The sequence below is a fragment of the Tiliqua scincoides genome, chromosome 3 (assembly GCF_035046505.1).
Source record: "Tiliqua scincoides isolate rTilSci1 chromosome 3, rTilSci1.hap2, whole genome shotgun sequence".
Lineage (NCBI taxonomy): Eukaryota > Metazoa > Chordata > Lepidosauria > Squamata > Scincidae > Tiliqua > Tiliqua scincoides.
This window is the reverse complement of record NC_089823.1, coordinates 171,346,758-171,359,178: the sequence shown is the minus strand read 5'-3', so window position 1 is coordinate 171,359,178 and position 12,421 is coordinate 171,346,758. Positions and strand designations below refer to the sequence as shown.

The following is a 12,421-nucleotide window of genomic DNA, read 5'->3' as shown; positions in this document are numbered from 1 at the left end:
GCACAGACTGTCATTCTAAAAAGTGGGTCCCAGTGCTAAAAGTTTGAGAACTGCTGCAATAAGGTGTTAGTGAGTTGACACCCGGGGGTGTGTGTGTGATACCACTAGTGACTAAAATCACTGTTCAGAGGAATAATACCATCATGTTATATATCAATCAATGCGTAATTTCATGCAGAATATGTTCTATCTTGTTCTATCAAAAGGTACGGCCAAAAAACCAGTGGGGGCGGAGTGATCGTACATCACCACGCCCACCCCCTGGGGTGTTGCCCCGTCCACTGCATGGGGGGTGACGCGCTGGCATCCCACACCGGGGATGTGACGCCGGGGATGTGATCCCCATATCAGTGACGCCACTGTGGTAGCATGCAAAGGAAATCCAACAACAAGCTGATAGTGACTTCCAGTGACTTCATCCCTCTCCCTCTATAGTAGCATACCTAGCTATTGGGCAAAAAATGGTTTCTGAAGTGCAATGCTGTTAGCATCTTTATTTTTGCTATATTTAATACACATCAAGAACTGGGATCCTTGCCAAAGTTTATGCAGACAACTAAATAATTTAAAACAGTTTTCAACAGTGTAGGGTGAGGAATTTTTGGTTTGGGTTGGAGATCGATAATGCCACCCTCAGTCTAGCCATAGAGTAACAGCATATAACTGCGTGTGTACACTAATCCTAGTGTATTAGACCCAATCCTATCCAACTTTCCAGCCATGGTGCAGCTGCAATGCAGCCCCAAGGTAAGAGAACAAATGTTCCCATACCTTGTGGAGATTACTGTGACTGCCTCCCCACCACAGGATGCAGTGCACACTCCACTGGCACGGCAAGATTGGATAGGGTTGGGCCCTTAGTCATTCACATGATATACACAGAGCTATGGATATTGTATCTTCTGCCCAAATGAAGGAAACAGAGCATTTAAGGTGAGTGAACCTCACCATCACCTTCAGCCACTTTCTTACTTCTTTGGGTGTTGGGGTCCCCCTGACTTACCAGAGCGAGACCCAGGAAGAATCGGATGTTTGCAGGGCAAGAGGGGGGCTTGAGGCAAGGAGGAGGCTGACCCTGAGGCAAACTGCCAGAAGATCACTGGTTGGGAGAGCCAGGAAAGGGAGAAGGGGGAAGGAGCACAAGTCTCCAACCTTTTAGCCCTCCCAAGGATGAAGGGCAGGGCCTGGAGGGGCTGATACCAGCATAAAGCCTAGCTGGGCCAGGGGTGGAGGCAATCTGGGTTAGGCAACCGGCTGGAGCAGAAACCAACCTGCCTGTGAGCCAGGACTTGCTGGGGAGCCCAGGAGCCCCAGCAGGTGGGGAGAAGGACCAGAGTCACGCAACCCTCTTCTCCCATGCTCCTTTCTGAGACACTGGTGGCTGGATCATTGCTGCTGGAGCCAGAACCCCCAGCGCCCACCACTGCCTCTCACAACTCGGAGGGTCCCTCGCAGCCTGGGGCCCCACATTGGGTATCCAGATACAATGTATCATACATATCCTATGATATTGCCCCATATCGAATCAGAAAATTCATCCATCTAGTTCAGTATTGTTTCTAGTGATGGGATTTTAGAAAGGAGTTCTATTCCCACCTAAAGACACCAGAGATTGAATCTAGAAACTTATGGGCAGTTACAGACCTGGCCCCTGTGGCGCCCCATGGCACAGGTCTGCAATGTCACCCCCCTCGCGCCACTCCCTCCCCTGGGGATACTTACCTAGGCACACGGAGCCTCGCGCAACATTCTAAACAACTCCAGAAACTTTCTGAGGCTTCTGGCGCAATCTTAAAGAATACTTCTGGTTTTCTGACAAAACCAGAAGTACACTTTGAGACTCAGAAAACTTCTGGAGCCATTTGGAGTGCCATGTGAGGCTTCAGGTGCCCACAGAACAGCTCCAACGGGTATGCAGAGGTGGCTCTGCGGGCATAGGGGACAGCAGCGCAGTAGGCGCCATGCCTGGGGCTTTTGCCCCCCTGCCCTTCCAGGCCCGCCACTGCTTATGTATGCAACAGTCACTTCAGTAGTGACTGAACTGTGCAGCTGTACTTGAAGACTTAGTGGCTAGGGCAGTGATTTTCCATCTTTTTCATCGCATGGCACACTGACAAGGTACTGAAATACTCAAGGCACACCATCCATTTTTTGACCATTGTTAAGGCACACCATGCTGTTGGTGGGGGCTCACATCCCCCAATAGCCCTACCAATAAATGACCTTCCACAAAACTCCCACAGCATCCCTGCAGACAATTCACAGCCCACCAGTATGGGACAGCACTGTGGTTGAAAATGGCTGGGCTAGGGTAACTATTCAAGGTAATTGGCTATTTCTTCTGCTCTGATTGAGCAGCTTATGTGCTTTTCAGAATACACAAATACAACATAAAGTGGCTGAAATTCATAAGATAACTTGTGGAGCATTATACAGATTGCTTGGTACTGAGCCAGTCATTCTTTCTCTGAACCAGGAGTGACGATAAAGATATGTCGATATGATATGATATGAACATTAACTGGAAATCTCACATTTGTGGTAGGTAGCTGGTTTATATGAAATCTCCAGTGTACTGTATGTACATGATAACATGTGGCATTAGCATGTACACTCATATAGTTCTGCACACATGCACCAAATTTCTAGTCTTCTTTCCCCCCAAAAGGGTGTGTGTGCCCAACTATACCAAGATCACATTTTGGATGATTCACAAAGAGCAGTGAACAGAGGCCAAACGTCCCGCCAACTTGCAGTTACTGAGTGAGGTTTAGATGTCACCAACACACTTATAAGGAAAGCCAGGTTGCAATCCTAACCAATTTTCCAGCACTGACATAAGGGCAATGCAACTTCGAGGAAAGGGAACAAACACTGCCCTACATTGAGGAAGCCTCCATGACTGCCCCCCAACTGCAGGATGCAGCACATGCCCCACTGGCACAGCTATGCCAGTGCTGGGAAGTTGGTTAGGATTGCGCCCTTAGTTTCTTTCAACCACTTTTAAAACCAGAAAAGTAGCTCATGCTCACCTCCCTCTTTGGTAAACAAGCTTATTCTCACTTGTGTAAATTTCAGTCTTTGTGCCAAAGGCAGTATAACACAACACATGAGCCTGAGTAGAACTAGGTTGGGATTCGTTTCAAACAATAAGATCACGATATCAGCTGTTGATAGAACTAAGCTCAAGGAACAATGAAGTCATTTGGGTGAGGTTTTCCAATAAAATATGCTGATACAGCAGGTCTTTTTAACAGGGTGGGTTCCTCCCCTCCCTGGTGTTCTCCCTAGAGATCTCATATGACTGGCTAAGCGAGGCTTTTTAATGAACTCCAAACTCCTTCTTTCAGATGAAGGGAGTTCTGTGCTCTTGGATTTATGTTGTGTTCAAGTCCTTAAAACAAAAAGTATGGATTAACATTTGAAAGGACACTAGGGTTTGAAGGCTTGTAAAAAATAAGCAAAATGCAATCAACATTAAGTTGTGAAACAGCAGCATTCCCTTCCCATCTTTTTGTAAAATTATATCTTCATTATGAATTTTATTGCTGAAGCTTTTCATTTGTTGTCTAAACTTACAGGATATTCTCTGAGGGTTTATCTTTCACGAGGAAAAGGCCAGGCAGCAGGATTTCTTCATGGCTCAGATTCCTTCTAAGGTAATCCAAAAATTTAGGGAACACAGAGCTGGTATACAGCACAACATAAACCTGACATATGAATAACTTTTGCACCTCTTTTACCACCTTTACCTCTTTACCAGCACAAGTCAGCTGTGCTGGCTCCTGAGGGTCGCGAACGTGCTATAAAGCAAATTCGTGGCTACTCAGGAACAGGCAGAGCCGGCACATGGATATGTATTGATGTGCTGGAGCTGAACCTAGCCCCGGAGAAGGTGAGTTTGTGCCAGACTGGGCAGGTTGGTGCAGGAGGTGGGAGAGGGTGGAACAGAGGTTGGGAGAGGGTTGGGTAGAAGAAGGGAGGACTGGGAGGTGGATTAGGCCTGGAAAGGGTGGGACCAGCAGCACAGGCCAGATCCTAAACCCCTGCCTGACCTGTGTCACATGAGCTGCTCAGATTGACGCGAAATTGTGGCCACAGATCCAAGTAGCCCCATGGGGAGACTCGGGGGCAATATGGGGTAAGGGAACAAGAATTCCCTTACTCCAAGTTGCATTCCAGCCTGCACCTACCTTGTGCTGGATACAGTGGAAGCAACTCAGCCTGCCTGTTCCAGCGCAAGTTAGGATTGTTAGGATCAGACCCTGGAAGAGTTTGCCAAGTTTATCGTCTTGAGCACCTAGTGACAGGTAAGACCACCTGCACAGGTTTATCTTAAATTGTACACAATCGCATCTCTAACATGCCAATTGGCCTACAGAGAAGTATGACCCTGCCAAAAGGTAGCCAGTTATGGTCTCCATGATGTGAACCTACAAGATCACTATGAAAGGGTGATAGTTTGCTAAATGGTGATAATGGTGGAGTTTGCTCTCCAGACTGAGAGCAAAGTCCAAAGTCCAGCTGAAATGTCTGCGTGACTTCCTCTTTGCCAACGATGCAGCTGTCACTACCCACTCTGCCAAAGATCTCCAGCAGCTCGTGGATCATTTTAGCAAGGCCTGCCAAGATTTTGGACTGACGATCAGCCTTAAGAAAACACAGGTCATGGTTCAGGATGTGGACTCACCTCCCTGCATTACAATCTCTGCAAATGAACTGGAGGTTGTCCATGACTTTGTGTACCTTGGCTCAACTATCTCCGACAATCTTTCTCTCGATACCGAGCTAAACAAATGCATCGGTAAAGCAGCTACCACATTTTCCAGACTCACAAAGAGAGTCTGGTCCAACAAGAAGCTGACGGAACATACCAAGATCCAGGTCTACAGAGCTTGCGTCCTGAGTACACTTCTGTACTGCAGCGAGTCATGGACTCTTCGCTCACAACAGGAGAGGAAACTGAACGCTTTCCACGTGCGCTGCCTCCGACGCATTCTCGGCATCACCTGGCAGGACAAAGTTCCAAACAACACAGTCCTGGAACGTGCTGGAATCCCTAGCATGTATGCACTGCTGAAACAGAGACGCCTGTTGTGTTGGCTCGGTCATGTCGTGAGAATGGATGATGGGCGGATCCCAAAGGATCTCCTCTATGGAGAACTCGTGCAAGGAAAGCACCCTACAGGTAGACCACAGCTGCGATACAAGGACATCTGCAAGAGGGATCTGAAGGCCTTAGGAGTGGACCTTAACAAGTGGGAAACCCTGGCCTCTGAGCAGCCCGCTTGGAGGCAAGCTGTGCAGCATGGCCTTTCCAGTTTGAAGAGACACTTGGCCAACAGACTGAGGCAAAGAGGCAAAGAAGGAAGGCCCATAGCCAGGGAGACAGACCAGGGACAGACTGCACTTGCTCCCAGTGTAGAAGGGATTGTCACTCCCGAATTGGCCTTTTCAGCCACACTAGACGCTGTTCCAGAACCACCATTCAGAGCGCGATACCATAGTCTTTCAAGACTGAAGGTTGCCAACACACTATGAAATGGATTCTCCAAGAAAAGGGATGTTCAACTTTGGCCTACAGAGCTCTCACTGCTGAAAAGCAGCTTGTTTGAAATTTACCAATTTAGGAACAGCCATTATATTTTACAACTCTTCTTGGTAGACAGGAAAGTTGAAAGAAACAGAAGCCACACTGTTGGATCCAAGCATGCTTTATGGTCCAATAGGAAAGCAGAAATGGAAACAAACTAACCCAAATCCTTGAAAAAATAACATGCAGTAGTTTGCAACATCTCTAAATAATAACTGAAGTATTAGTAATGTATTCCTCCAAAGATTTCAGCCAAGAACAGAATGACTTAAGGCTAGCTTTAGGCTACTGGGCTCTCCAGGACTTTATGTGCTCAAATTCCAGGACTACCTTCAGGTATGAAGGGAATAGGGATGTGCAATATCAGCTGTTATCCTGCACATGCCCAATCTCGTCTGATCTCGGAAGCTAAGCAGGGTCAGGCCTGGTTAGTACTTGGATGGGAGACCTCCTGGGAATACCAGGTGCTGTAGGCTTATACCATAGTCTTTCGAGACTGAAGGTTGCCCACCAATATCAGCTCCAATTATTGGCAAGTATTATAAAACCTGTTGGTTGAACAGTAGCCTGGCTTATCGCCCTTCCTTGATCAAAAGAGTAGACCCTCCTATTACAGAACTACTCACAAGTTTGCCGGCAAAACACTAGTCCAACAGGCTGCAATTGACATGGAAGTGCATCCATATACCATTTCGAAGATTAGAATTATATTTAGCCTATTTTTCTATTTTTGTATTTATACATCACAGCACAATATTTATTGTCTACCTTTCCCAATCAAGTTGGATGTGTTCATTACTATAATCTTCACTCTGTTACAGTCATTTTACTGAATTATCATAAATATTTAAAACATAAAATAAGTACTCTACTCATTGTAAAATACTTTTGAACTGCTTAATAAAAATATGCTTATTCTTGGACTTACTAAAAGTTACTAATTTATACAGCAGTATAGTCTAGTTAACATCTCCTTACATTACTCACATGAATTTTAGTCTTGTTCTAGACAACAAAGGAGTTAAATATCATCCATGTTTATTAACCAATTCATGCAATATCAAGAAGTATATAATGCCATACTATAGCATGAGCATGTCTGATCCAGTGCTTCTAAGGCTGCAACCTGAGAATAGGTTGCTAACCTGAGATTAGAACATGCTAACCTAAGAATAGGTTCTACTGGACTCCATAGGGCTTATTTCTGAGTAGATATTCATAGATTTGTGCTGTTAGTCCATTTGAAACTTTTTTTATCATCAAATTCTCTGTTTCTATTCAATAAACTTATTTTTTTTTTCAATATTCAGTTAACCTTTCACACTGTGGATGTGGACCATGGGGGGGAGTCACAGGAAGTCACTAAAATTCATCACACAAGTGGCAAAATTACTAGTTGTAAATGTCTGCTGGGTAACCTAGAATGATGGAGTTGTCTAAAATAACAAGTGTGATATTTCTATCATGTGCCAACTACTGAAAACAGGATCTTCTAAAGAAAAACACTGTCAAACAAGGACCTAAATTTCAAGAATTTTCTGTAATCACTTCATAGTGATCACGACTGCACTGCCGTCTGGTGAAAGGACTGTTAATAAATGGCAGATGCTTAAATTTCGCGTGCACCTCTAAAGGACACCTGAATCAGATTATTCTTTTCTAATTAAACAAGGAGAAACACAATTATAGTATAGAGAATTCCTCCATTAATCACACCATTACTATTCCTGTATGTTTTATTTTTCAGACACTCTTCTCGTATTTCATAGTCCAGGATGAGCCAGTATGTTACAAAATATGTTACACTAATACTGCAATTGGCCTTAGCAGGATTTGCTCATTTGAAGCTTCCTTAATTCATTAAAAGCAACAATGATTTGGATTTTTGCACTTGAAACCAAGATGACTTGTGAAGTTGTAAACAGAAGAACATCTCAAAGAGAGAGAGAGGTGTTTAAGCAAATGGGTTTTGGGAAGGAGGTTAAAAGAAAAGCAAAGATTTCGGAAGCCTCAGAAATTTAACTATTTACAATTAGCACAGACAGAAAACACAAAAAATGTTTCTCAACTTGCAATGTAAAGTAGTACTGAAATACTAAAGCTCCTGACTTGATTACTTGTTTGTAAAAAACTATGATCATGAACAAGTACAATAGAATAGGGTATGTGAGTCACATTTTTATTCTAACTTTTGAAAGTCTTTCAGCTGCAGTGTTACACTAATATTTGCTGCCAATGATTTCCAAAAGTATCTGTCTTCAAAGTCAACCTTTGGCTGAGGGGAGGGGGCACATCCAGCACAGGAAATGTTGTTTCACAAAGCCTGACATTTACTGCAAAGAAACAAATGTATACACTAAATTTATGAGTCACCATGATCCATTTATTAAACACTAGGTTGTGCTTTTACAACTGGCCTTCATCAAGATTTTTCATCTCGTAGCCAAAGTGTCATCTTTTCTAATGAGTCATGATGAAGATTCATTCCAGTTAGCTCAATTCTATTGGCTCATCAGACTCTTGCTGGACTTTTTAGTATGTTCAGCCCACATAAGAACAGCCATTAGCCATCTTCATTCTTTATGTACACATCAGCTAATCAGTGCTGTCCAAGAAATAATTGATGTCCTGATTAAAGGAAAGAAGACATCTGCTTCAAATTACCCAGACTGCTGATAGGTGGTAAGGTGTCTATTTGTCATAGTATTAGAACGTAACCACTCTGACAGTGCAAGCCTATGCGTGTCTACCCAGATGTAAGCCTTAATTCAGTGAGGCTTACACCCAGATAACTGGGTATAGGATTGCAGTCTCAACTATACTTTTCCATTTCCTGTAGAGGTATGCATTCTTTTACCCAAAGCTGTGCTATAGATGGTGCATCTTATTCACTTCATGAAGGACTAAAAGTTGTTGTTTGCAGCAAATCTACTAATTCACACAATTTACATGTTAGAATTTGATACTAAGAAAAGAAAGAAAAATACAAACAGTAACCCGATGGATGATTTTGTATTGTTGATAATGAAAGAAAAGAAAAAAGACCCAAAACCAGACATCATGTCCACCATATTTCAATATATATTTCCAAGTTTTTTCTTTGGGCTCACAGTCTTGGCAATTTTTAATTCGAAGCAACTTGTTCTTATTTTTCTCCACAACCTAAGCACCCCTCAGTATTTCAGTATGCAGATATCAGGTTCCCAATTCAGTACAAGAGAACTGTGAACTGCTTTATCTTGGTTGCTGTACGAACACTGAGTAAAAGCCACAAAGCAGTAGCTGTGCACAGGGGTTCTGAGAGGTTCTAAGAGGATAGGACTGCCAACAGCACTTTTCCCCATCTCTTCTGAGCAAGAGAGAGAAGTGTGTAGGAAGACAGGATGGCAAGAATATTCCCTCTCAGTTGCAAATGTAGAGGCAAGAGAGCTACTCCTCATTCCTTTGGTACTACATGAAATGCCAAAGCAGGGGTTTGGTGCACGACTGACAAAAGGAGGCAAATTAAATTGCAACCAAATTTCAATTCTAGGTGGATTTGAAGGGGTCAGACCTACACAGAAAGGCATTTCTTTTCTTTTTCTCTCTATTAGAGCCCTGGATTTAGTCAAAAACTGGTTGTTCTGGAGGAACAAACAAAAATTCAAAGTCAGCAAGCCCTTTGCAAAGGGAAAGCCCTGAAGAGTTAAAGTTAACAGAGTAGGTCTGATATTGCTTACCCCTATATCAAGTAGAAAAAAAATAAGTTTGGGGGAAAATTATGCTAACAATTGCAATCCTGGGAGAACAGAAAAGGCTGATCACCTCTCTTGCTCACCACTTCAAAATAATGAGCAACTTTCTCACTTTATGCAATAGCTTTTCCCTTAATAATGTTTGGAGGACATGTTAACCTTTCACTTTATATTCATAGAAATAACAGTATTATATTGAAAGACCTTACTCTAATGCAGGTAGCACTTGTTTACCACAGCTCTCTAAATTTCAAGGACAACACTGAATACTGAAGAAAGATAATTAAGGAGTTATTGTCTATCCCTATCAAATCTGTTGTCCAGGCAACTTGATTCACGCTGTTCTTCAGCAGGGCTTTCAGGAAGGGCTAAAGGCTTTATTAAAACAACTGCTGAATAGGAGCCAAGGGACCATCATCATTGGTAAGAGGAAGAAGAGAAATTTTAGAGGCCATTACATATACTGTCATCTATCCTACTCAATACATTTGGACCCCAGAGACTATGTGTCAAACAGAAAATATCACATAGATAATTAATTAAAGGCAGGTTCAGTCCTGGCTTCAAAATACATTTTACAAGTCTCTTGTCTGTTTTCGGACTAAGGAGGACGTTTACTCCTCCAAAAGTTGAGTGAGAAAATTCACTTGGGCTGCGTCATTATATGCAATATTAAATAGATATCCACAGCTTCTGCAGATGTTATTCTTGGTTCACATTCTGAAGTCACAGGTATGAGATGGCATGAGTTTGAAAAGACTATCACCATTATCAACAATGTTTTCTGTACCAAAGAACAGTGAAACACTTTGTAAGGATACCTTGTACCCACATTCATTGTGGCCGAAAAACAGATTTGGCTGCTATTGCCCTAAGATTACAGGTGACTCTCACTTCTTTGTTATTATTTATATACATCCATCATCAGAAGAGATCTCTGTCCTGAGCGGCTCACAATATAGAAAGAGATACAAGGAAGACAAAGGAGGGAAATGGTGACTGGATAAATGGGGGAAGAATATGCAATTTCTTCATCTACCTGTACTCAGGCTTAGCTGCTGTAGGGCAGTGTTTCTCAACCAGTGGTATAGGTACCACCAGTAGTACTTGAGGTGGTGTCTGGTGGTATTTGCACTACCCCTGGACATCTGCTGCCCAGCAACAAGACCAGGAACATGACACAACAAACAGCAGTAAGAGGCTCGGCTGAGTGGGCAGAGCTCCAAAGCATGCTTTTCTATGCTCAAAGAAGTCTTCCTGTCCAACCTGAGTCTCTTATTGGTGTTTGTCACATCACATCTGGCCTCCCAACCCAGAAGTAATAAGTGATGATGTGAAGTGATGAATAGGTGAAGTGGTACAGCAGAGGACGAACCTTGAGAAACTCTGCTGTAGGGCAAAGGGACTAGGAAAGAGTGCCAAAGTTTTTGTGGAAAAAGGTGCATTATGAGGATGGATTTGAAGGAAGTAAGAGGTGAGGCATCATGGAAGTGATCTAGGAGGGAGTTCCAGGAATTGTTTGTGTCCAAAAGTTCTTGCTCCTGTCTTCAGATACATTGAAGTACAACTGATAGTTTCCAGTCTTCATGGGAAAAAGACTAAACTTCTAAATAGTAGCTCTGGCACTAAACGTTGGAAGAGGAGAAAGATGTAACAATTCTGCACAAGCAACCTGCATCCCAAGGGGGCAAAATATCTACTTTACTAGCTGGAGGGGTGTCACCTGGGCCCGGCTCAGGTGGCCAGGAGTTCCCTGGTCACAGGGGTCTCCTTGGGAGTCAAGGCCTACTTGGGAGTAAGCCCCGAGTGTCAGCAGGACTGGAGGTCCATGCAGGACACCTACACAGAAGTAGGGACAGGGAACAGCTGGGAGCAGGAAGACTCGTGGGCCAGAAGGGTGGGGTTAGGCAGAACTGAGGTAAGCCTCACAACGGAGCTGGAGAGGGAAGAGGGAGGTCACTCCTCTCCAGAGGGGTGGAAGGCTAGAGGGAAGCCAGTGGGAGAAGGCAACCCAGGCCAAAGAGAAAGGAGAGAGGCCTCCATAGGGAGGGGGCTGCGGTCAGCTCTAGAGGGAGGAGGCTGGGACAGAGACCTCCCTGACCCAGGGCCTGCCCAGATCCAGAGGGTGTACCCTGGAGAACCTTGGTGGTCAAGACGGGCGCTTGACACCAACTACAGCCCAGGAGAACCTGCGGAGAAGGGAGCCAACACCAAGGGACCGTGGGCTCTCCCAAGGCCAACTAGCCTGACCCCAGCCAGCCGGGGCAGGGTCTTCCAGAACACAGGCACAGTGCCGAGAGGCCCAGGCAGGGAGGCCTGGACTACAAGCTCCAAAGAGCCCGAAGGACCGGGGCCGGAGCTGCGCTGACGACAACGACATCAGTCAGCCTAGACGGAAGGGGGTCGTGAAGTAACAAGTCCCCATGAATGTAAAGAGGTTGACCCAAATAAACCGTCTATGTAAAGCTGCCCTACCTGCTTCCTGCTCGTTTGTTCATCGCCGACCACCATGCCTAGACTGGGTAAGCCCCTCGTGCTCGGAATCGACCCCAGGGCAGGGGCCTTCTCCCACCATGGACATTACAAGGGGTTACCTTTCTTTTTTCCCCCCTCCTTTTCCAGTAAGACTCCATTAAGACGCAGATTTGCTATTCTCAGTGCAGGCAGACTGGCTGCTACGTGAAGCTTGGCCTGCAAATGGAGGCAAAACCGTGCCCCCATGAGCACAACCTCCAATGGGGGCCAAATCCCCAAAGTCTTGTGTGATGGGGAGGCCAAGCAAAGGTGATTTGTATGCAACTGGCTGATTCTCAGGTTTCTCGGGCTGATGTCCTTCCACTCCCCCTTCTCCGTCTGCTCTGCAAGACAGGCAGGTTCTCTGTACCACTCCATCTCCTATCCAATTATGTAGTTCCTTCAATACAGTTTTTCCTTTCTTTATAACCATAAGCCTGGCAGTGATCTTCTAAACAGAGGTCTCCCAAAACACACTGCATAAGCCAGGTACGCCAAGTGGCTATAGGCCCGGTGCAAAGAAAGGGAGAAATTAAATATGTTTAAAGGAAATCACTCAGGTGTTTTTAGACAAGAAATG

General features: G+C 44.6%; 1 protein-coding gene and 1 pseudogene across 1 annotated transcript in view; one reads left to right on the top strand and one right to left on the bottom strand.

Moving 5' to 3' along the window:
- ADAM12 (ADAM metallopeptidase domain 12) overlaps positions 1-12,421 on the bottom strand; it is a 277,330-nt gene that overhangs the window by 202,882 nt on the left and 62,027 nt on the right. The window lies entirely within an intron of this gene.
- LOC136646272 (5S ribosomal RNA) lies at positions 5,953-6,069 on the top strand (annotated as a pseudogene).